The sequence below is a fragment of the Bombus terrestris genome, chromosome 16, assembly GCF_910591885.1.
Source record: "Bombus terrestris chromosome 16, iyBomTerr1.2, whole genome shotgun sequence".
Taxonomy (NCBI): domain Eukaryota; kingdom Metazoa; phylum Arthropoda; class Insecta; order Hymenoptera; family Apidae; genus Bombus; species Bombus terrestris.
In genome coordinates, this window is record NC_063284.1 from 1,025,636 (window position 1) to 1,050,350 (window position 24,715).

The following is a 24,715-nucleotide window of genomic DNA, read 5'->3' on the forward strand; positions in this document are numbered from 1 at the left end:
TACTTCCTGCAGCGGATGCCCGCTGGGCGTAAAGTTGTTTTATGTAACGAATAAATCGAATTTGTCAGCTTCGAGTGTCCCCTGTACTCTTCGATATATGAAATTTTTTGACGAAAGGTGGAGGAAGAAACGAAGAGCGAAACAAGAAAATTAGAAAACAGTAAATTGAACAGCGTGTACTTGATTCTAGAGACACGGGGATTATTGCAAATTGTAATGTATATCGTTGGAGATGTATTACTTGTAGCGGACGGATAAATATTTCAGTGAATTATCGTTCGATATAAGCGAAACGATATTAATCGATGGAAGAGTCGTTTCGCCATGCAGACCCGAGGGATTGACGTTCAATTTTTAGAGGTGTACGAGAACAGACTCGATAATTAATTCGATCAGATCAGTCCATAAATCGGCCCGTAATTTCCTGTCGTAAATGTTCGATGTCCGCGGAAGTTTGCCGAGGATGATTAAGTGTACACAGTCATTTAATATAGGCGCCTGCTTTGCTTTATTAATCTTTCATCATTCCCTGTTCCGTTCGCTTCGTTTTTCCTTTGTTCTTAGACCCTGCGAGCCGAACTATTATAAATTTAAGCTTACACGAAACCTTATGATTCTATGCTCGACTTTCCTCCGATAAAAAGCATCGAAAATCAAGAGTAAAGGTTCGATAATCGTTTTCTTTAATATTGGATCGATATTCGCCTGGCCTTTGAACCGAAGGACGGCCAATATCTATCGCGAAACACGCATGGAGGATAAATCTGAAAGGCTGTTAATAGGATTTACGGGCGTATTGTGTGCCATAAAGCTAATAGAAACTTGTCATACGGATCAAAGAGGAGACTGGGAAAGATGAAAGAAACCTTGGCAAAGATGAAAGATAAATTGGCTTCGTGTTAAAACAAACCCATCGCCGGTGCCCTTCAAAACCGTGGAATTAATAGAAACGACCTGGCATTTTTCTACCTTGACAAACTTGAATTTACAAGACAGCTTTACCTGTCGTGGTATTGGATTTGAACGAGAGGTTTTGTACATTCTTTAACCACCGTACCACTATCACGTCGTGTTGTTAATTGCCACCAGCAATTAAATATACTTTCTAGCGTTAAGAATTCGGATAAAAATGTCGATGATGCGTTACCGTGAGTTCTTAAATAATAGCGATGTACATACGTGGATCAATTTATCCAAATCTAATTTCACATGAAACGTACGCGTCGATAAAACAAATTAAAAACCCGAATGAAGGTAACTCTAACAACTCTGAATTCAAAGATGACGAACACGTACATAGTTCTATTTATTCAAACATACGTTCGACAAGCACAAACGTGCTGGTTAATGAAATTTCATCGAATATTACGAGGATGAGCGAAAAATTCATGAATTGAAATGCTGACAAACGTTGGCGTAAATTCAGAGACTGATACAACCGCTTCGAATTCATTTTACAGTAGTCACTTCCCCATTTAAAATGCCTGAAAGCAACAATTATCCCGTAGCTGGCTGACAGCATGAAAAGGCTACTATCCCCGGTCCACGAAACTTCACCCGGTCTTTCTATTCTCCTCCTCTTTTTCTCGAACCTGCCATACGCATTCCTAACCTCCCTTTTATGCCAGAGTTTTACTGGGAAAGGAATGACCTCGCTATCCTTAACAAAGAATGTGTGTGGCTTACAACTGAAGGCTGTGGCAGAGCCGGGATTGAAGGCGCGTCTGCATGAAAGCTGCTGCCATTTACTCGGCGAACATCTCAGAAACCGCGCGTCGAACGGACGCAAAACGTCCCTCTGAAACTGTCTACCTATGCGTGTGTTAGTGTTTGTTCGTGTATGTTCGAGCATGCGTGGAAAGAAACTTCCTACTACGTGTTCATTTTACGTTTCCATTTGCAGTTGCGGTATTATGCTTTCTCTCATTTTTTGTTTCAGGTGAGTCATTGGAGCCATAATTAAGCCACCATTGTATCGGGCTGTAAGGTATGAAATGTTCGTTTCCTCGAATTAATCTTTTAACGTTAGTAGTATTATTAGCGAAATTCTAAGAGTCGCGAGTTACGAATTGGTACCGTTGCAAGTTGTCACACGCGAGTGTACATCAGAGATACGATATTGAGCAAAGAATCAAATTCTATGAATTACGGAGTACCTGATTGTTCGATTATATTTGATAAATAGATTATAAAATAGAATGTAATAAAGAATTGTAATCTTGTAATAAAGAATTTGAAGCATTCGAACGAGCATTACATGTGTTACGACCTAATATATTTGGTCCAGATGACGTTCTACGGATCATCGAAGGTTACCTCGATGAGTCACTCGCGATTATGAAGCAGCTAGAGGTTAGAATTTGAATATCAATGAGAAAAAGTGGAAGATTGAACGTTGCAGTAGATTATACGGCGTGTGAGGTTTCCAGATGGCCATTGACCGAGGTAAATAGGCGGCCATCGGGATTAAGTTTCTATGGGGGATAATTCTGACATGGGGATCCTGAAAGAGTCTTTAAAACTGGTTTTAACTGATCTTTGACTACCTGGTTCGACCCGATTCAGCGATCGAATCGTTCCATTTTGCGTAGGGATAGATTCTTACCGCGAGTTCGAAGCAGCCACTAGAGAAAATTTATTTATCGATTAGAAAACGTCTTAAAGGAAACACGATGTATAGCGTTTAAGGGTTTTTATTCTTCCGGTTTACATTTTTCGCGATGTTAGAATTATTCTCAGTTCTTTTTCAAGTCTATACTCGACATATTTTTATACAAAGTCAGCATCCAAAAGAAAAAAAGAAAAAAAGTAAAAAAGCTCCAAAAATATCTATTCTACCAATTGAAAGAAAAGATTATGTAAGGACAAGTAAAAACGTAACCACTGCGAAAAGGATATAAAGGATATAAACTCCACAGCGAAGGTGGAGTACTTTTTCCCGTCATTTAATCAAATTTCCGGGCTGAAATTCGAGTATTGATTGGCGTTGCCGTTTAATCGACGTGTTCTAACGTCGAACGAGGCGGTTTCCGGCCGCGTAACGAGATTCGAATCGTTTGTATATCGGTGCAACAACGAACAGGTAGGGGCTACAGTACGGGCAATATTCCAGCCAGCGTGCTAATGTATTTTTAATACGTTTCCCCGGCGATTAATCAGACGGCGTGTGGCCGGCCGTGTGTTTTTAATGTTCGACGCAAACACCGGCCACCCTTTCATGCCCGGTGAAAATTTAAATAAGCCGCACCAGCGAACGCCACCGGAGATAAAGAAAATTGGCAGGAAAAGGGAGAATCGTAAAAGCGTTACAAATCGTGTTCCCTATGCATTCTCTTCCTTCCCTTTTTTTTTGCCAGTTGAACGTTCAATATTTTTGCCCGATTATAATTCACAAACTGTCGGGTTTTCATATTCTGGAATTATTCGGTTATATTGATTATTCTTTTTTTTTTCTTTTTTTTTGGAAATTCATTAAATCGAACTATTTGGAATTGCGTAAGGTGGCTTCTCTTGAAGAAATAATTGAGAGTTAGGTTCAGTGATGTACTGAAAATGAAATATTGTGTTAACGTTATTCCGAAGAAACTCAGTTTCCAATAAAATTGAAATAAAATACGGCTACGGACATTCCTCATAAAATCTCCATCGTTATTGACCTACATGGGTATTGACAAAATTAAGTTTAATATACTGGAATCGTTCAATGATCCATAGAGATTTGCAATTATCTAGGTGTTTATCTTAAGCGTTTAATTTCTGTACATATTTTCACATAATTTATTTTCAACTATGTCAGTTATATAATGATGGTCGGAAAGTATTGCGAGTATATTGATATTCAAAAGGTGTGTCTACAAGTGCTCCAATACTTTCGTAAGCCGGTATAGCCGCGTTACTTGTTTCTATCTCACGCTCTTCGTTCGCCATATCCACAGACCGCTCTGTTGGCACAAAAAGGGGACAAAAAGAGGAAAGAAGACAGTCCAGTCCGCGTGAAACAATAATTCCCCGAACGGGGGTGGTTTTTTCCGCGGCTGGAACGCCAGAGGAGGCCATTTAACCGCGTTGTAACCGGTGGCTTTAATCTGCGCTGACGGGGTGCGGCTCATTAGATGCGATTAGTCTGCAAGCAGACACGCTCCTTTATGTCCACACGTACATGCTTACGCAGGTACACGTAGACGCGCGAATAACCAGCGCAAACTGCTCGGCTGTCCCCATCAGGATTCAAGCGGCGTGTGTCCTCTGTTGCACACGAGAGTCTGTGTATTTGCCCGCCTGTAAATCTATAGACGTACACTAGTCGAGTGTGCATTTCTCTATACGCGTGTATGTACATTAATGTTCGCAAGTATTTGGCCGTTCTGCTCGATCCGTGGAAATGGCATTTTCAAATCGAAGCAAAGTGCAGTCACATGCAAATTAACGACGAATAAATTAGTCGTTGCGTATCGGTTTTTAAAAATCAATTTCGACAAAGATATAATTAAACTATAGTACGTTGTGACTTGATACATTTGTAGACATTTAAAAGGTGGAAAAATGTATAGAACGTGCTGAGTACGAATATCGAATATACAAGATAAAGGTAATTAGAATATTCAGCGGGTGAAGAAGAAAATTGGAGAATCCGAAGACAAAGACTTTCGCATCGTTTAGTATCATCTTAATTACATTTTCGAAAATAATCGACCGTTCAGACACCTTTGAAAGATAATACAGCCAGTTCGCGTGAATTGGTGATTATATGTACATGTGAGAATGGATAATAACGCGCATTAGAGTACGAGGCAGTCGTCTTGGATGGGCACTGTCAGCAGATTCGGTGACAATGAGGATGCGCTTTTAATAAATTGCCAGCTTCCAGCATGCACGATTTCCGGCCTCCTGCTCCTACCTCCATGAACATTCTGCGTGTAGAAGTGACGTTTAATGGCTGGGGATTAATGGGGTGCAGGTGCGCCACGGGGATGCCGCGAGCTGCGAATTGCTGGGGGACTTTTAGGTGACGAGGCTCTTATTTGGCAAAGCGATTAATGGTTGCGTTGGTGGCTGGTTTCCGAGGTCGAGCATTCGATTTTGAAGAAGTTTGTTATGGCAAGGAAGAAAGTCACGATGATAGAAAAATGGGAAATAGGAACTTTGCGTTTAACTTACGAGGGATAGGATAATCAAAGGATTATTTAAGAGATAAATTTCATTCTCATCCGTTATTTAGTTAATATACGAGCAGTCGGTGAGCTAAGAAAAGATACTTAATCCAATTGGATTATATTCCAAAGTCATGGTACGTTTTCATGACTTAAAAAAATATGACGAAGCTTTTAGAACAGTGAACGCAGAGCACTGTTTTACGAAAAATGCCAGCGAATCGACTTACGCTACTGTTTAACCTTCCAATTAATCCATGGCCCTAAATTAATCCTTCTGGTATAACACCATGTTTCCGTTTTCGTAAACGGTTCAACAGCATCAACGCCATTCATCCTATCCAGAATTCTTCGAAAGCTGGTGTTCACGGCAATTTGCATTTCATTAATGTCGCGCCTTGTCCCGTTTAACGACGCAGCCGAGTCGAGAGAACAGCACCCGCGCACAATTAAAAGTTGAGGCCGACCAGCATATTTGCATATGGTGTAAAAACTCGTTGTTACATGGCTCGCGTGACGCACGAAGGATCAAGAAAAGTCCCTTGTATTTCCGAGTTTTAATACCATTGGTCCACGGAAATACTACTTTAACTAGTTTATGCCGTGGATACGTGCGTCGGTGAACTACGCGACTTCGTAAGCATAAATAACAGGCGTTGGTTGATTTGTCACGGTGAAATATTGGCAATGAAAATTCACAATAATAGAGAAAGTGGCAGAAATTGTTTTAATATGTAACATCAGAATGAAAATTTCGAAAAATTATTTTTCAAACTATCCGTTATTGGCAAATATTATGTTAAAATACTACACTCTCGTTAAACGTAGATTAACAAACGTAAACCAATGGCATGAAACTCAAGTACTATGAAACGCTTTGCAACGTTAATCTCCGATTTAAATAATATAAGAAACGAATACGAAAAGCAGGAAAAATAATCTACGAAACGTTGCTAACTCATCCAGTACTTACATCGCATTAAACATTTTACTTATTTAATTATTCGACTCTGCTCTGTTTCAACTTTCTCACTTTCGTCTTCTTTCAAACTTTCTCTCAACTCTAAACAACTACATCGTTGCTTGATTCTTCCAATTATGGCTTCGAAACTCTTTAAAACACCATACATCCCAGTCGTAAAGACCAATTGGACGATGGTAACCCGAGACCATAAAAGTCACGAATCAACTCTAACTGGGATCATTTAACTAGGATGGTGAAGTTCGTGGTTGAAAGTGATTAATCTCGTCGAACGACCGCGTTCCTGACGTGTATGCTAGTTACGAGGTTCGCGGGGGCGCCCGAGTCGCCGTGAAAAACCGTGTGCCCAGAGGAAAAAAAAAGCAAGAACGGAAACGGGAGGGCGCGTCGAGGCGAGCACAGCTTCGAATTCGTGTTTTTCACGCTTCTACAAGAACGCGACAGTCATAAAGCAAGCGGAATGGTGCGAGAACACGTGTATCGTGACGTGATTTTCAGCTGGCTGTTGTGAATGACCGAGACGTTTCTCCGCTGCGTGGGTTGGCTTGTTCCTTTTATCGTAAACTTGGAATACGAGATCTCCTCTTGCTTGTCCGATCCGATTCCTGCCTTTTAACAAATTTCTTCCTAGGCATTTTGTTGCTCTTATTTGCGTTCGTTCCTCTGGATGATCTGGTGTATTTTTGTTCGATACACCCGCGCAATCGTATCCTTGATGTTTAGAAAGTTACATATAAAAATTGAGAGTTCGGTTTTGGCGTTTCTCCTCTGGATATCAATTACCAGTGACGTTAATCAAAATTGACGATAACGGGAAATGACCAAAAATATTCCGACTCGCACAATGGTTCTCAGCAACAAAAAAGAATTCTATTCTCGACGATAGTTGCCAGTAATCAAGAAAATTTTCTCGTTATACCGCGATCTTCTGAAATTTGAGTTATTACTGTTACGATGCCTGAATGTGACTCATTGTATTCTAGAAAACGTCATAATAAAAGTAATATTCCAATGTATCTTGATTAACGCAATAAAGATGACAAACAACCAGTGTTGATGATCACCGGCGAATAATCTACGAGGACAGACTGTTCTTAAATCACGCCGCTAGCTAAACGAAATTTCCAGAGCTGTGCTGGAATTCTGCGGTTTCCGCGCGGCCTGCAACACCGCCGGTAAATTCTCTCATTTCGTCGGGCTTCTTGTTATCCTTCCGCTCTCTTTCAGCGTTCTCTATTTCTCTTTCTCTCTCTCCCTCTCCCTCTCTCTCTCTGTCTCTGTGGCCCTGTTTCTCTGCCTCTTGCTCGCCGGCTTGTCACCAGAAAGCTTCATTATCCCGGGACAGATGACGAGTAAACGTTCGCTTAATGAAATCTTCGCAGTGATTTTACAAGGGAAGTTCCGCGAACCGGAAGAAGGTGGCGTGCAGAGAAAGACGGTCGAATAGCAGTTCCAACCTCTCCATCTTGAAGTACGTTTGTATAGACGACATTTCGGGGCAACGGTTTTCCAGATTCCGGAAACTGGCGATCGGAGCAAGTGAACGCTTGGAAATCAAGCGGAAATACGCTTGGGACACTCGTTGATTACTACGTGCACCATGTTTTCGAAGTTGTTCTTACTAGCCTTTAGCAACGGTTGACGTTAGATTATCTGGTTATCGGTAATAAAGGATTCAAAGATTAATAGCACGATAAAGTTTATCCGTCGGATATTCAGGATTTTTCTTTATTTTTCGAAAGACGGTATGCAATAGTCGCGATCCGGACAAAGTAATACTTTGCTACTGGTAGTGTGGCACTTTAGCGTTCGTAAATTTTCCACAAAGTATGCGTATAAAGGATAATAATCTGGTGTACTTGTAAAGGACAACTAGGAAAAGTATTCGAATAGCTTTGTGCGTCGCTCCTTCTGCCTTATCTTTTAATAGAAAAATCCAACACAGATTACATGAAGTAGAAATCGTAAAAAAGCGTCTCTTATTTCAAGTCGCCATCCTTCTCGCGAGACACGTGTTTCCGACACGGTTCTTATTTTAACACGTTCGGAATCTCAAACTTCGTAAATCAACTGGCAGTAAATTTGTCAGTCTTTCGACGGGCGAGCTCCTTCCTCGTTGGTCTACGGTGTACGCGAACGGCCAACGCGGCGCTGGACGTTCGGAACACTTAAAATTGTAAAGGTTATTCCGGAAGGAAGGTAGCCGCTGGGTCCGCGACACCGTAGGTCGCAAGATATTGAAATAATTTATGTCGGTCAATTTCTGCCGCCGCGACCCTGGCCTGAATCTTTCATAAGGTCGTTCCGCGCTAGAATGCAATCGCTGCACCACGTTGAATTTTAAATAATGAAGTTCAGATTACATCCGCAAAGGGAGTTAAACCCTGTAATAAACCGGAAGGCAAGTTCTCTGCGTAATTCATCCGAGCTTCGTCTCGATCTGGAACTTCGTATCGCGCTTTCCACGATCTTCTCCTTCGCACACACGTTATAGCTGATATCAAAGAGGAATGAAAAATCAGAAGGAATCGCTACTGCTGCTATCCGTTCGCTTCTTCCATTTTAGCGTAATTATTCTCGGCGACGAAAGTGTGCGGAGATAGAAACCATCACAGATTACGACGGATTAGATAACGTAATTTGCATCTGTTGCACTGTTTGTTAGATTCCTGCCGATTGTCCATCAATTTATAATATTATAACGGTGTATGTTCGAGACAGCCGCTCGTACTATTGCGCGTATATAATAATTTTTTATCGGATATACGTCTACGTTTGCAATACGCGCGCGCTTATAATTTTTATCTACATTTTCGGATGAATTTTAAATTTTAGTATTGCAACCGCGATGGCCGTGACTCGTTATAAATATGGTTCGTAATACTCCAGAAAGTTTTACACACGTTTGTTATATATTTTTAACGCAGATAATATATCGGTGCAAAAATTTTCTATCGTAAGCGTTCAAACAGTATCGCGAGCGACTGTACGTAATCTCCGAGCTGGTTTTCGCTATCCCGCGTTTAAGATACACGTTAGATGCTGTACAGTGTCTTCTATATCGGCGAGTCCACTAGCAAGTTCCGGGTAGAACGCACCGCCCTTTCCCCTATTCTATGCTAAAGTCTCTGTTTCTTCCATTTAATTAGAAGACTAGAGGAAGAGCGGAGACGCAGCAAGCTGCTTTTAACAATAATCCGACGCTAAGCTCGGCACTCGAAAGCAACAGATAGTTAGAAAAAAGGATAGTACATAAGGATTGTGAGCGAGAAGTAGCGGAAGACGAACGAAATCACGCCGGAGGCGAGGGATTACGTCGCTGCGTAAACACCAAGTTACTTCAATTAAACCTCCGCTGGCACAACGAGTCCCAAGCTATTTAACACCCTGTTCAGGCGGATGGAAAATTAAGATCGACTGGTTGCACTGTCCTGGGAAGGGAAACTTCGTCTGGGGATCGCCGGCTATTCAAACAACTTCCGAATTATTCGACGATTTATCCGACCTCTCGCTTCCAGACGTGCTTTAAACGAATCTGACCTAAACTGTGTCATTTAAAATCGCGATCGAATCAGCAATCTGTCCAATCAGTGGACCAAGGGGTGAAACAGCCTTGATTGGAACAGTTTTTGAATTGTTCGACGATTCGTTAGATCTCGCAGGGTTCTGTCATACTTCGAACGATCCCAAGTCGCGACCTAATCTAATTCGTGTCATTTGGTATCGCGATTTAATCAAAAATCGTTTCGATCAGTCAATGGACCATTTTAGCCTGTATAAAATTTTATTCCGTGTTATTGCACCTTATATGAGATATGTAGCAAATTTTACATAAAGTAGCTTTACGAACGTATAAGTTGGATAATTTTTTTTTATTAATTTGGATATCGAAGTCGAGTGAAACATTCGGCGTATTATTTAGACGTTCAGTTGGAGTGAAACAGCTTCGTATAACACGGGGGTTAATCAGAGTTAACCTGCATACCTCCTCCGACAATTCCTCGTTCTAACCACAGACTTTGCCACTCCAGTTCCGAAATAAACGTGTACGTCCCCGAAACATTTCCGTGGCTTCGAGGATAACGAGGGTAAACGCGATTTCCCAGAGCTACAGGGTGGAAAGATCCATCGAAAAACAGGCTTACTATAGTATATCGTCTCTAAACCTTGCTCTTATCGCGGGACTAAGCCCAGGCTAGCCGAAAGGACATAACCTTCGTTGACCCAGAGGGCAATCTTTTATTAAATCCCACCCCTGGACACTCCTTTCTGCTGGCTCGATCCCTTTTCACTAGCTTGGAGTAATCAGAACCTGATTTCCAGATGATTAACGACATACGTCTCTCCTAGCCCCTTAATAAATTTTAAGATTGTCTTATAAAAACATCATTGACAATAAGTAGATTACGGATATTTCTGCATTTGTTGCTCCTTTTTAATCGTCAAAATAATCTTACGATTTGATCGCGATAGCTCTGCTGGAATAATGTTAAACATCGAGCGTGTTTAAGTCACGCGTCCCATTAAATGCATAAACTTATAAATTTAACGATCAACTAGAAATAACGAGATCGAATCTTGTAAGACGAGATAAAGAAGGAGAATAGACACGTGTAATTGACGAGGTTAGATTTATCACGTATATATTTAACGCGACGATAGGTAGGACGCGTGGCCGAATCGTAAAAGTGGCGACCGTTCATGGCATGATTCATCAGGCCGGTAGTTTCAGCGGTAGTTTCTGCTACTGAAATCTTCTGTCCCCTCGATTGGTCTCCAGCGTCTCATCTAATCCAACTTAATCAAGTGACACACTCCCAATGCGTGTTCTCATGCAATTTATTGGGAACGTGATGTTATTAGTGGGTTGACATTCAACTTGTATATTCTTAGACAGTTTCACTTCTATTCGATTGCTTTAGGTGTTAACCTCAATAACTCGCAGAGTTATCTCTTCTTCGTATCGAGTCATTGAAATTAATACTCTTGTAAATTGGTACTCGGCAGATCGTCGACATGGTGGTGTTTAAGAATCTAGGGAAAGCGATTCGAACCCAGCCAAACATAAGCCACTCCCCTGGCCCAGAAGAAACAGTCACGAACGACTAATCACGGTTCATAGATCCTTGAGCGGTGCGTGACTCTCTGAAACGTTCCCGAAAGAAAGACTTAATCGACGGTTAATTGATTCGCGTAAACATGCCCCGGGGAACAAGTAGCACTCCTCTCTTCCTCTCTTTCTCTCTCCCTTATACATTTGCGTCAAGGGCACTCGTGGAGGCAATTACTCGCTACTAATGAGCAACGTTGCCGGGGCGCAATCGATAGCGCGTCAAACAAGTCAAACTCCGCCGGTATAAGCGGAAGTTAAGTCGAACGAATAGGAGGTTGGGGCTCGAGAGAACGATGGGTTAGGGAATCGAACCGAGAGAGAGAGTACGAAGAGAGAGAGAGAGCAGGTAGCTTCGGAAGCAAATGAACCGAGTCTTCCCCAAATGCCGTTGTCCTTTCATCCGCCCTGATTCCAGCTGGCATTGAACTGCACACGGGGAAATCTGATCCCCCGAAGGGGCGAGATTTAGATTGTCGCGTTGCAGGGTGAGGGCCACCAGCCAGGACAACGGTATTAGACAAGTTGTTTGATGATCCGGCAAATTCGAACAGCGATATCCCTCTTGTAATTTCACCTGCTACCACCTCCACTGGCTGCTCTATCTGATTACGTCGCTTTCCTTACTGGGTTTACCGCTTTTTGGGAAAGGGTTAGGATCGTTTGCTCCCTTGCGATACAAATTGATTTTCTTTTTTCACGGTTAGATAGGAAATGGTTGTTGATCTTTTCAACCGATTGGCGGACGTTGAGGAAAACATTTCGGGTGTTTGGCTTAGTGCGGGGATTTTTGACGATCGATTGTTCAAACGATACGATTGTTCGTGTTTTTAATAGATGGACGAATGTTGAGGTAAATATCTTGGGTATTTGGGTAATTTTATTAATGGTTTACTGTATCGAGAATATCGATGAGATATCGACAAGTAGCGTTTAATTAAAGACGCAAAATGGATAAGACGAAATGTGGTTAGGACGAGGCTGTAACAAGTGACGGTAAAATCGGGATGAATAGAGATTGGAAAGATGCAGTTGCTAACCAGATGCGGTAGAAAATTATCCCCTTCTTTGGGAAAGATCGGGACTAAGGATCGAGGGTTCTTATGTCGCTTTCAAGATAGAAATCCTCTTTTGAAAATTTCTTTTTTAACGCGCCATGGATTATATCGTCTACACCTGCTTTGACTTCCTCATGGTAATTCGATGGCCATCAAAGGAAATGTGTTAAGTAGCAAATAATTTCATTTTCCCTGTCTGTTCTTCGATTATACGCTATGCCAATTAATATCCACTCTTTGTCATCTCTCTTACTTGGAAAAAGTGCTCCTTGAGAATCGTCGAATTGATATTTGAGAATTCAACAAATTCGAATCAGAATCTTGCGATTACGATCGATTATTAATTCAAAATTTTTAAATTAATTTTATCATTTTAAACCAAACTCTATTTTATTAATATTATTTATACCATATTATTTGATATGTATGTACCAATAATTAAACCCACAGACAAAATTCGCTTTTCAATTTCAAAGTAGCTTTACGATTAATCACAAATTCCATGAAAATTCTTTGACAATAAAAACGGCAGCTTTCACTAAGAATTTCTACGCTTGAACGTCTAGTGGTAATTAATTCTTAGTGACATGCAAGCGACAACGAGCTCCAACTAAATTTATGCGATATGAGAGATATAGGAATGGTGGGTGATTCGTTATCGAGATTTTAATTCCGACTCTTAACTCCAACCGTGATGTATCGCGTTTTAAATCCGAGTTTAGACATGGTACGCGAACCATATATAAAGGCGAGCACGCATATGACCCTTTCCCCCAAGGCGGAAGCAATTTTTTCAGATTTAGCGAAATAGTCACCTGGCTCGCCGTGTTTCACGTAGGATTTTGTGACCTGCAGATAATCAGTTCTCGGAAAGGACATATTGACGATTGAGATTGGGGACGTTGAAGAGTGATAGTCCGTTTCAATGTTTGCATTTTTGTGCGGATTTTCTGATACAATCGAGAGAATTATTGTCACGAGCTATCGCGCGACGAAAATATTGGAACCTATATTCACCAAGATCTCCGAGATCTCAAGAAGTAGCAAATTCAAAATTGCCTCAGCTTGCAAAGCAAACTTTCAAAAAGAGCTGTATGACAGGAGAAAGGGAAGGAAATAAATGTAGACGGAAAATTTTGAAAGGAAGGTTCAAAATAGCAAGGAAATTAATTTATAGGCAGTTAATTTGTTGTAAGACTCATCGTGTCTCAATGTTTAGTCAGTTTTCTATCTAATTTTTCGCAGTCAAACATAATGTTCGCTGAAATGGACATTTCCATGTGTTAAAGATTATCTTTGGTTCATAATTCCCGCCACAAAGTCTACCACAGCGCCTTCGGCCCGTCTCAAGGACCAGACACAACTTCTCTAGCGTTAAAAAATTAAGAAGGATCGATCTGCTTAGAATTCACTTCCCGAATTCCCGTGTAATATTGCCAAAAGGACCACGAAGAGAGAGAGAGAGAGAGAGAGAGAGAGTTATTTTATATTCGCGACGGCTTTCCACTTTGTGGGTCGGGGGTCTTAGCGCGTACCAAGTTCGGCAAAGTGCGACTGCGTGGCATAAAGGGAGCAGGAATCCCGCTACAGAGCTCTCTCGGTTTGTTCGTGACGCGAGGGAGGACGCGGCTATATTAGATAAGTTCTGTCGCGCGAAATAGCGCACTGGAAACTGGCTGCTCGCGTCAGGCCAGACCTCAGAATCTCGAGGGGTTCCCCGGCTGGTTACCCTCGTTTTCTTCGCGTCACCCTTCCACATAGACTGGTCCTTCATTATGGCCTAAATGGAGAAAATTGAAAGCATCCCCCCATCGACGTCCCTCCATCGGTTTCATGCTCTGTTGTTATTTTATTAATACTGCTAGATCGATGTCTGGTCGGTAATCTATCTTTTACTCATTGTCGGAGGAAATCGACGAGGATCCTAACGAGTGGTAATCGTTAGGGACGATTTTATGAGCTTGGATGCGCGAATCTTTGCGTGGCTAGTCTCGAGAAACACTAGCAGGTAGATAGGTTCTTTGGCTGGATGATTGATTGGAATTTATTGGGTGTGATGGAGCTTGAGATAGCAGCCAATGTGTGTGATAAGATAGGGCAATTACGAGACAAGGGATGCATTTGAAAATAGCGTATATACATTTAGCTCGATAAAAATAGAATAAATCGTTGGGAGAATCCTTAAAATTAGTCTTAGAAGCGTTAGAATTTCAAACCTAAACTAGATTGTCTGAAAAATATTTCATTCGTTACAACAAATACTTGTATGAATTCATGGTTTTATGAACACGATTAAGAATTCGTACGGGATATTAAGACTAAACCTATAAGCGCCGGTCAAATTGACCGTTTTCAAACTTTTACACAAATTTAACAATATTTAAACGTCATCATATCGCTTCATAATTTCTGACTTTTCTTAAAACATGTATACAATATATTTTTCGGTATTTACTTTTAGATATATCTCTATATAAATAAAAGAGTAATTCAAATCAAATTACAAATCAATTACAATTACAAATTACAAATTTCAAATTAAAAGTAATTCAAATTATCGAATCGACGAAGGGAAAAATTTGATGAAAACATCGATCGCCGACCGTTTGATAAATTGGCGCTGAAAGTGGAAGTGGCGAGGAAAGGCACGTCTGTGTCAAGGACTTCCTCTATGCCGCCCTCTGGCGTGGGTCATCTCTTCGTTGGAAGCTAAATGGAGAAAATTGAAAGCGCCATATTGAAGACGCTGCGCTCTGGGCGTCGTTGCTCGCCCGGTTGCTGGGTCCTTAGGCGTTGTATCTGCCGAACAACGGAACTCAAATCGAGTCGAAATCGAGGAGATGGCATCGTTCGTGAACGCACGACGTTCATTTAGACGCCTCTGTTTATCAATCGCTTTAATCGCTGCCGCCAGGTTTCCATTGGCGCTTCCCAGAGGCTTTGTGTCAGGAATGGTTCACGAGTGTTTCACGAGGGGACGATGAGGAAGAAGGGTAACGAGACAATGCGAAGAGCGAAAGAGGAGATCGTTGAATGAACAATACACGCAAAGATTGAACAAGGAATATTAATTAACTGCAGATTTTTATGCAAATTCATATCTCGCTTAAGTCAATTTCCTTCAAATTAAAAATTTTATTCCCTGTATTCGATTTATCTTTTCACACGAAATTAACGCTTTTTTCGATTAACTAAAACAGTTTGTACATTCGGTAGTAATATCAAAAAATTGATGTATTAAACGAAAAACACGTATCATCGCAATCTGCCCAAAAGAAGGACGAACAAATGAGCAAACCAAGATAATGCCGGGATCTAGGGTTTATTACGCGATACGGTAACACATGCGAGAATTTCGAAATTTACGAGCGAGAAACAGCACGGTTTTACAGAGAGGGAGAATTAGTAGCGAAATGGGACACTTAAAAACCGTGCCATTTTTAATTGCAACCAGGAAGAAAAACGCCGCGGGTACAAAGGATAACAACGAGATTTTGGCAGGGTTAAAACGCGACGTTCTCATAAATCCTGATAATCGCAGCCCACTTTACGAGCCATTACCGTTCGTTTCCCAACATTTCCGCTATTTTCGCGACGAACGACACCCAGAGCCAGACCAGCACACGGAAAAGGCAAAATTCTGTAAGCAATGGACTATTATAGCAGCGACCCGATTAAATGATTATCGGTTTCGGTCACCGCTGAAATCCCGAAAACGCGCACCACGCGACAAACGACTTCTAGGTTAGTTTTTGCTCCATCTCCTTTGTGTATGGCTAGTTTGGCCGATTTCGACACTCGTATTTTAACCCTACAACGTAATCTGTAACGAGCGATTCAAGAAAATTGCTAAACTAGTCCAAGAGTATCCGTCGTGGTTGTACGGATTTAATTTCGAGGTTATGTACGAGTGGAATGCACACGGCAGCTGCGAGAAATATTTGTACACCACTGTATTTATATTAATTGGCTAGGTTCAAAAAATATTAAATTTCGTGTCATGTAGTAGTACGTGTACGGTTACAAAAAGCTGATACTATGCAACGCGAACATTTCGTTTCAAAACGTTGCCGGAAAAAAGTGCAAATTTCGTTTACCGTTTCATTTCTCGACGTTATCAAAAATTTCAATTCTAAAATTTCAACGATCCACGCTAACAGCTTGAATTACCGTGCAATCTGCCCTATCAATCGCCAACTCGCAAAAGTATATCTAAAAACGCACTACCCGCAAGTTTCATTTTGGCAGCTGACAGAGGCAGAAGGAGAGATAGTAGTCTGTCAGAAGACAGCTGGAAAAAGCAAGTACTCGCACGCCTCGTCGCTGTCCGGCGCGGTGTAATTAGTTAATTAAGGCGAGGAAGCGCTCGCGTCGAGGGCCATCTAAAAATCGTCACCGTTCGACTGTGCCGCCCTGGTAAAAGCCTAGCTCGTGAAAAGGCGGCCTACGAAGGCGCGAAGTGCAACCACTCGCGCACTCGGGCGCGCCTTGTTAATTCTCCATAGCCTGTGCCATTTTATGGCACGGGTCTGCTCGAGGACAACCGCTTAACACGCTTCTTGCGAGCTGTCTGGCTTCTGCTTTTTATTGTCCAACTGGCTGCTGTTTGTTTTTAGCCTGACCAAGCAAGTTCCACGAATGCTCTTTCATCGCGTTATGATCGTTGCTAGAGGCCCCCTGGCACCCTTTGTTCCAAGAATAATTGTTCCTCCTTGGGAGATCGCTACGGGGTTTTTGTTAAACGTTGAACCATGCGTTAAGTCGGTGCAAAAATTTTCAAAGGTGAGATCGGTTGAGAACAGTGTCGCAGTAGTTGCACCTGTGTTTCCCTTTCTTTGACGAACGCATCGAAGATTGGAGAAATCCTCGATTTTACGATCGATTCGACAGTTGCTTCTAACGGCAGAATCTTCGATAGATTAGCTACTTGTAAAATGGACTTTTATGATACTCTGGATATTTTCATACGTTAAAATCCGCCACGCATTAATCTTTCTCCATATTCGCGCGTATGTAAATATTCGCGTATAATATTCACTGTGTCGTAACTTTTGATAAACGTAACAGTGCGTTTCTATGAAAGTTTACTAATCGATGTTGAAGATGAGGTCAGATAAAACGCGCTGAACGCGATGTTGAGATTCTTCAAAGGGGGCTTCTAGATGAATGCATAAATTTGCTAGCAGGAAGAACCGCTAATCCATGACCGGGGCAAGTGCTTTAACGGGAAACGCCAAAACCGCTGCATAAATTGTACAAAGACAGCCAACTAACGAAGAGCGATTTAACTTTGAGACGATTATCAAACGATGAATAAAACAATCCTATAGTAATCCAAGGAAATCCAAGGAACGATTCCACGAGAAGATAGCAAATATCGCTTCTGGTCTTTAGTTTGCCATTAATTCTGCTAATATTCTGTCTAATATTGAATCGAACAAAGTTTTCCATATTTATGAGTTGCAGTGTACGCGTTTACCCGTGCAACAAGATCGTCGAGGAAATTCTTACCTCGTTCTGTGGCGGCCGAGCAGTCGGTTAAAAATATTCGCGATCCCCCTGGCAGAATTACGCTCGCTGCATGGGTAACCGGTGAGAGCGTTAATTGCTCTCGCTCTTAAAATAACACTCGATTACTCGAGCAGCCGAGCTAGCAATTTCCTAAATACGAGAGTCGGCTAGAAAAGGCCGGGGAGAAAGAAAGAAAGGCAGGCTGCGCGGAAAGGGACAGCGCGAGCGCAAAGGGGTTGGAGGGATGAAAAACGAGGGTGGTCGCGAAACGCTCGCCGCATTTAATTCCTGGCTTCTCGTGGCACACGATGAAAAAGAAAGAGACATATCCTGCCCCTTTCACGAAGCTTGAAATATTCTAAGCAGCGAAACAAACTTCTGGGATTCTCTGTGCGATAGCTTTGCGCGCGCGCAAATTTCCTGAAATCTCGCCTTTGTTCCCGTGCGCGGGCGCGCGAGCGCCAGAATCAACGCGCTCGTCCCGACGATGGAAAACGTTTAGCCCCGTAAAATGCTATTTTCCTTTCGTCTTCTTTCCTCTCGTTATCTGCCTTCTTTTTTCTGTTTTACAGCGCGAGAGAGATTTCATGATTGTTCTTCGTTTTTCTCGCGAGACCCGATGAAAGAGGTAATTTCACTGGCTATGGCTTGTTGTTACAGTGGAATTGGTTTCCAAGCGAGTAACGAGTTGCGTTTTTATTCAATGCAAATGTTCTCGGGCGAGTTTCGGATTTTGTGTGTAATTATCGTGTAACATCCATCACAGAAAATTTTATATCTATGTTGTATGAGCTTTGTACGAAACATTTTGAATTTCATTAGCATAACGATGAAACACAATTCGGATAACTATATTGGTAAAGTTTGAATTCCATCTGAAAACGTATATAGAAATTGCGAGATATTTATTGCAAACATACGAGGAATCGGTAGCGAATAATTACACGTTCTATGCTACGTTTTATATTTACGTTGACAGGCCATTATAATAGCAGAATGGTAGAGGTTTTATTATCGTAGATTTTAGTGCATAACGAAACTTTATATTGAATCTAACAATAAGTATAATTAGTTAAATTGGCTACGTAGCTGCAATATCCACTGATACAACCTTTGTTCCTCGTAAATTCAAACTGTGGTGTTAACCTAATATTAACTTAGTAGAACTTATCACAGACTTAATATTAATTCCGACTTAGTTCACTGTGTCGGTCTATCCTAACTTTCTTATTAGCTTAATATACACTTAGACGTTAGTTCTAACCTCATCTAGTTTAACATTAATCCACACGGGCCTATCAAAAATTACTATCGTTTCACCGACCGAAATTCTGAAACATTCAGCTAATTCATAGCTAACTTGATCGTAGAAACGCGAACTTTGTCCCAATTCGCACTGATCTTGGTCTAATGTGAGCTTCGTTTCGTGTAGTCTAATGTGAGCTTCGTTTCGTGTAGTCTAATGCAGGGGGCCAATTTCTAGCCATTTTGGTTTAATCTAAACATAACTGGGTTTAACCAAATTCGACATTTACCAACGTTGTCTTACTGCACAGATTTCGATAGTGACCTAATCTCAACCTAGTTTCAGTCGAACCTAATTCTTGATTATGTGTGGCTAATTACTATAATTTCTTGACTATTCTATTTCACGGGATTAGGATTGGTCACGGTAACTTGGATATTACCGTGTGACATTTTAATTTTAACTACGCTACATTAATTAAAGTTATACAATCATCCGGACGTTAGAATTTTTCAAAGCACCAAGGTTTTTAACTGCTGTACGAAGACGAATAAATTTCTGCTACGAAATACTTTTCTTTTTGTCATCTCTCGAAACGATTTCAATGTCAGTGCCATCTTGACTTCCCCTCGTTCCGTTCTAAATAAAACTAAGTAGCGCAGACAGGCGAAATTTGCAGCGGGGGCTGGCATTAACATTGAATTTTCCCTGGCGTGGAATTCGCTCAAGCTAATTGGCCCGCGAAACAGCGGCTGCTGCGTCAGAAATAGCATTCGGCTAATCTAAATTCTAATTTCCGTGTAATTAGCATGTAGTTTCCAGAAGCTTTCATACCGATGCTCTCCCCTCCAGCACGTGTTATTGCATTAGTCACGTGTCTCGTGAATGTCATATTACCTAGTCTCGTGCTCGTAAGATTACTCGATATCAGATCGCATAACGCGAAAGGGAACGTGAACCAGCAGGAATTGCGATATCGGTATCATCCAGGGATCCTTAGATTATCAGAAGACGCTGCGTGGTTGATGTTGCCGCTATATTTGCTGATTAATTTTTCCCCGTACACAGTGTAATGAAATTGCGTATACACCGGTTCATAAAAGTATTTCAACGGACACAGTGAAATTTCATTAGCACCGCAACGAGACTCGTTTGTTCTGATCATATTAGGACTTAGAATCAATTTGAATTTACGTTATAACGGAATTGGAATTTCTGAAATTATCCACCGTTCGTTTATGTGGATATTTTTATCAAAATTTGTCGTACAGTATAACGCAATTTCACTAACGACTTCGTCGATTTCCGCGAACAGCGAACACCAGCTTCTATATATCTGGCGATAGCTTCTATCTAGCATTTCCGCTCGACAGGGCAAGCTTCCGCTACCTTTGCCTAAACAAACGGTCTCTGAACCTAAAACACACGCATTCCTACTCTAATGTCGCGTCCTACCATCATCCTACAGTCATCACCTCGGACATTCCAGCAAATATAACCTATCCGCAGCAAATTGTCACACTTTTACTAGATGGCCCCCACGTATTATCAACCGGATGTCACCGAGCAATAAAACCAGCGGGAACAGCAATGAAATTATTTCGTGTGGCCGCCGGTTGAAATTGAAACTCAGCCAAAACTGCCCATACCGGCGTAATTTCGTAAATTCGAAATCTCGAGGCTCGACGAAACGGCATTTTTATTTGGCCGTGGCGCTCCCAGACTCAGTCGTTTCAACTTTCATTATTCAAATTGTTCGCAACTGTTCGAACCACACTCTCTTTCTCTCTCTATTGCGTGTGTATGTGTGTATGTGTGCGTGTAGAACGAAATGGTTATCATTATACGCAGTCAGGGAATGTTCGGAAACGCGCGGCGTTATTAACATCAGCCGAGGAACGCGCATGCAACAACGAGGAATTCATCGAAAATTAGTTGGACGTCAGTCAATTGAAACGCTCGTGCAGCCTACCGGGTTTAATTAATTTAGCCCGCGAGCTCGGTCTATCTGTTTGCTTCTTCCTCATGCGTGAAAGTGTCGTTTCTCTCGATCTGAACTTGAGATGCACGTAGATACGTTCGAAATTTAAGAATAGTCTTTGGAATGACAGAGGCAGAATGACATTTTAATGGATTTTATTTTATTATGTACGGTGACTCGCATAAATTGTATATTTATCATAGTAAACTTTGATGATGTGCACCACGATTAAAGAAAGATATACATCTTGTTCATTTTTGGACTTACCTGAATACCTGGAGTTTACGCGGGTTATGTCAATAACGAAATTTATCTATCTAGAAAATGTTTGAGGCCAAGATCTTCCGTATGTGAAGTGAAACGCAATTGCGCGCAAGCTAGAAACGGATAGACGTGGTTATGCGACAGTAAATTTTAATTGTGCGCCTGCCATCATCCGCGCCGCGATATGGCGTGTTCAGTTGCCGGGCTATGATCCCTTGTCCCGATTCTGTAGTTGGCACTCCCGCCGTTGCTACGGTATGGTGTGTTGGCTTGTCTGCACATGTGTGCACGTATGCGTGTCGTTTAACTCGCCACCGGGACAGATTAGTTTGCAAACAATTATATTTCTGTCTCTGTCGTCGTCCATTCGCCACTGTGAATCGACCCAGGAGAAGCTAAAGGGTTCAGTAATCCCAGGAAGAGGAAAACAACTCCCTTGTCCCAGCTTTCTACAATTAAAAATTGCATTTTTTGGTTTTATTATTCGGTGTACGAAGGTTCGATGATTGAAAGAAATTAGTATCTTTACCCGTTTCTCTTTTTTACGCGTAAAGCTCGATAGCTTTGTGTTTTATACGCGTCGTTTCCTGAAGAACATGTAGTCTCTAATTATTCCCATCACAAGCCAGCTCTCAGGGAAGTTGTAACAAAGTATTCAAAGCGAATTCAATCCGCAGAACATCCCAAATGAACACGCGGAACATCTCTTGCGAGTCAAACTTTTTCAACAAGCGAAACTTTTTTATTAGCGTCCTCCTAGAAACCGACAGCACGGTACGAGGAAAATAGACGTCATAACGGGGCCATAATCGACGAACTGCCTGACCAATGCTACCACCTGCCCATTAGAAAACCTAAAAATCCCCATGAAGTGGATTGATTTATAGCCACGCTAAATCGTTGAACATCGTTAACGAGAAACGACATTTTTGTCATTCGCTGAAGTATTTCGTCATTCTCCGCCAAATGCGAAATAAGAACATTTTATATATATTTAAAAAGAAACGAAGCTTGTGATCATTTATCGATGCAGGTGAAAATTCAAAAAATTCTTCATATTCGTTGGACGATATTCGTTGCTTCGCGGGAACAAAAGAAACGCATTTATCGATCAAAAGAACGACGATTCAGCGCAGAAATGCGATTATTCGCGTTTTTTGAGGTTATGTTTCATTCTAGGGCGATGGTGGGAGTAAAAAAGCTGCGGCCAGCCCTCTGGCGGTATGTTTATGTACTTTATCAAAGTAATAACGGATCGTTAGGGGCGGTGGAATCGCGGCTGCACGCTGGCCTGGATCTGCACGCGATTTTTAAATGTGAAGATCTGCGATACGAGGCGGGAAAACAGATTTTAATGCCAGCTTACGACGAACCGCCTTTCCAAGTTTGTTATTGAAAGTAGTTTCGATTATATTTCTGCCGGTAATGGAAGGTTGTTTGAGTCTCTTATCGAGAGCAGGGAAATTTGAACCACAATTTGCCTTGCGTGTAATTAAACTATCTTTTGGTCTTTTTAATATAAACGTTGATGGGGTTTGAAATATTTCAAGGGATTTAAAGATGATAGAGAAAAACAGCTCGTTTATAATTACTACTCGGATTACGTCATTCTTTTAATGAAATAGGTTTCTTGTCAAGTATCCGATACTTGTTAGTATTTATATTATAGCTGAGAAATATTTTAATAATTACCGCGTCCAGTCAACTATTTCTAACAAAATATGAATTTGCATAAACATCGTTTAAAGCACGATCTGCACCTCAAGCTTTGTCAATAGTATATGAATTCTAATTATATCACATTTTCATTAAACGCGTTCCTACCAAAGCAAAGCATCGTTTGAACCCAAAAATCCAATTCCATACCTAATTAGACGTCCATTTGCAGCCCCCCAAACATTCAGACCCGCCCCTTAGCGGGCGGCAACCAGGCTGGTAACTTCAGAGACGTCCGGCCATTCTTCAAAGAAGGAACACCATAAACGACTGTCCCTCAGGAATTCATATATTCCTGTCCAGCTATAACTGTAACAGCCATTTGCTCAGCTGTCAGCTCGTCTGTACGCCGCGAAATCGCTTCGTTCAAACGTTCTTCCCTGGATTCAAATTGCACCGAAAGGCCATAAAGCGAATCTTCGGTCCCTGGGTGTAGCGTAGCTTTCCACTGTTTCCCTTCAGTGAAACTTAACAGTTCCCCGTCGATATCGATGTTCCGCTGTCCGTAAGTTTCTTCCGAATGTTGCGTGGAAACTCGGGCGTAGAGTCTGAAACCACGTTCGACCGATCGCGAAAACACCGTCGACGTTTGCCCAGCTAACTCTCGCGAGACTGAACCTCGTATGTGGCTGTCACCACCGCGGAGGTGGCATCGATATATTATTTTTCGAGTCACCGATGAAACCGTTTTCTCAAGTTCTGGCCCACTGGGAGCTCGTTGTTCCTTCGATTGTTTCCTCTTTCATGGGCTCGATCGATGGAAGTAGCATTTCAACGGTTGCGTAATTATTGGACACCGGATATTTATGCAGAAATTTATACGCTTACTAGAACTCTGCTAGAGAATTGTTTTATACGTTAAAAATATCATAAAAGGTATAAATATAGTGATCGTAAAAGTTTCTATATGGATCAGAGACGGTTACAGGTTAATGCAACTTCTTAAAACGCCCCTTTATTTCCATCTCGATGAAAGTCGGAAGCAAAACAGGAAGCGAAGCGACAACCCTTCCGCTTAAACGCCTGCAGGAGCCTAATCCCACGATCAGCAAACACGTTAGCCGCAGACGTATTCCCTTTAACCTCAATTCTGACCGAAACACTCGTTCAACCCCCCGCAACGCGCCCCTCAAAATCACCCTATTCTAGTCAAACAGAAGAACAACAGCCGAACATTCTGATCGCATTATTTATTACTCGGTCGCGATCGTTGAACGCACGCTTTATCGGAAGTATAGGGAGTTTGGTTGCACGTGCACGCGAGCAGACCTTGTGCAGCGCGCAGCCAGGCCTCTTTCTCACCCCCGTGGCTTTTAAAAGGCCTCTATCAAGCCAGGGGGATGGAGAAAGAGCGGAAGAGGCCATTTAAGCTGAACGTGGCTCGGTACCCGACTGAATAACACAAAGCCACCGTTCCCGGTCCCCCCTCGCTGTGGTTAGACGGCTAATGGCGTAAATAGTCACTCTAACTAGAGACCACCCCCTGCTTCTTCCAATCTTGTCCTTTTCTTCGTCGGGCAAATTCGATTGTCACATGACCCCTGTTTTAAGATGTTTGCAGACGTGTTTTGGGTGCTTTTCTTCTTGCGGATTGTCGATTCAATTTCCATTACGATACAATGCCTCTGTACAGGCCCAAGATTCGCTTCGTATATTTTCTATCGATTCCGTCTACCCTTTCATCCCTTTGCCACCTC

General features: G+C 41.8%; 1 protein-coding gene across 3 annotated transcripts in view; it reads left to right on the forward strand.

The window, feature by feature from the left end:
- LOC100643304 overlaps positions 1-24,715 on the forward strand; it is a 316,203-nt gene that overhangs the window by 25,968 nt on the left and 265,520 nt on the right. The window contains exon 2 of one of the 3 annotated variants that reach the window (XM_048413546.1): positions 1,940-1,987. The exons of the other annotated variants lie outside the window; for them this stretch is intronic. The gene's annotated coding sequence lies outside the window, so the exon portion shown is untranslated. The remainder of the gene's footprint in view (positions 1-1,939; positions 1,988-24,715) is intronic. 3 annotated transcript variants of the gene reach the window in all.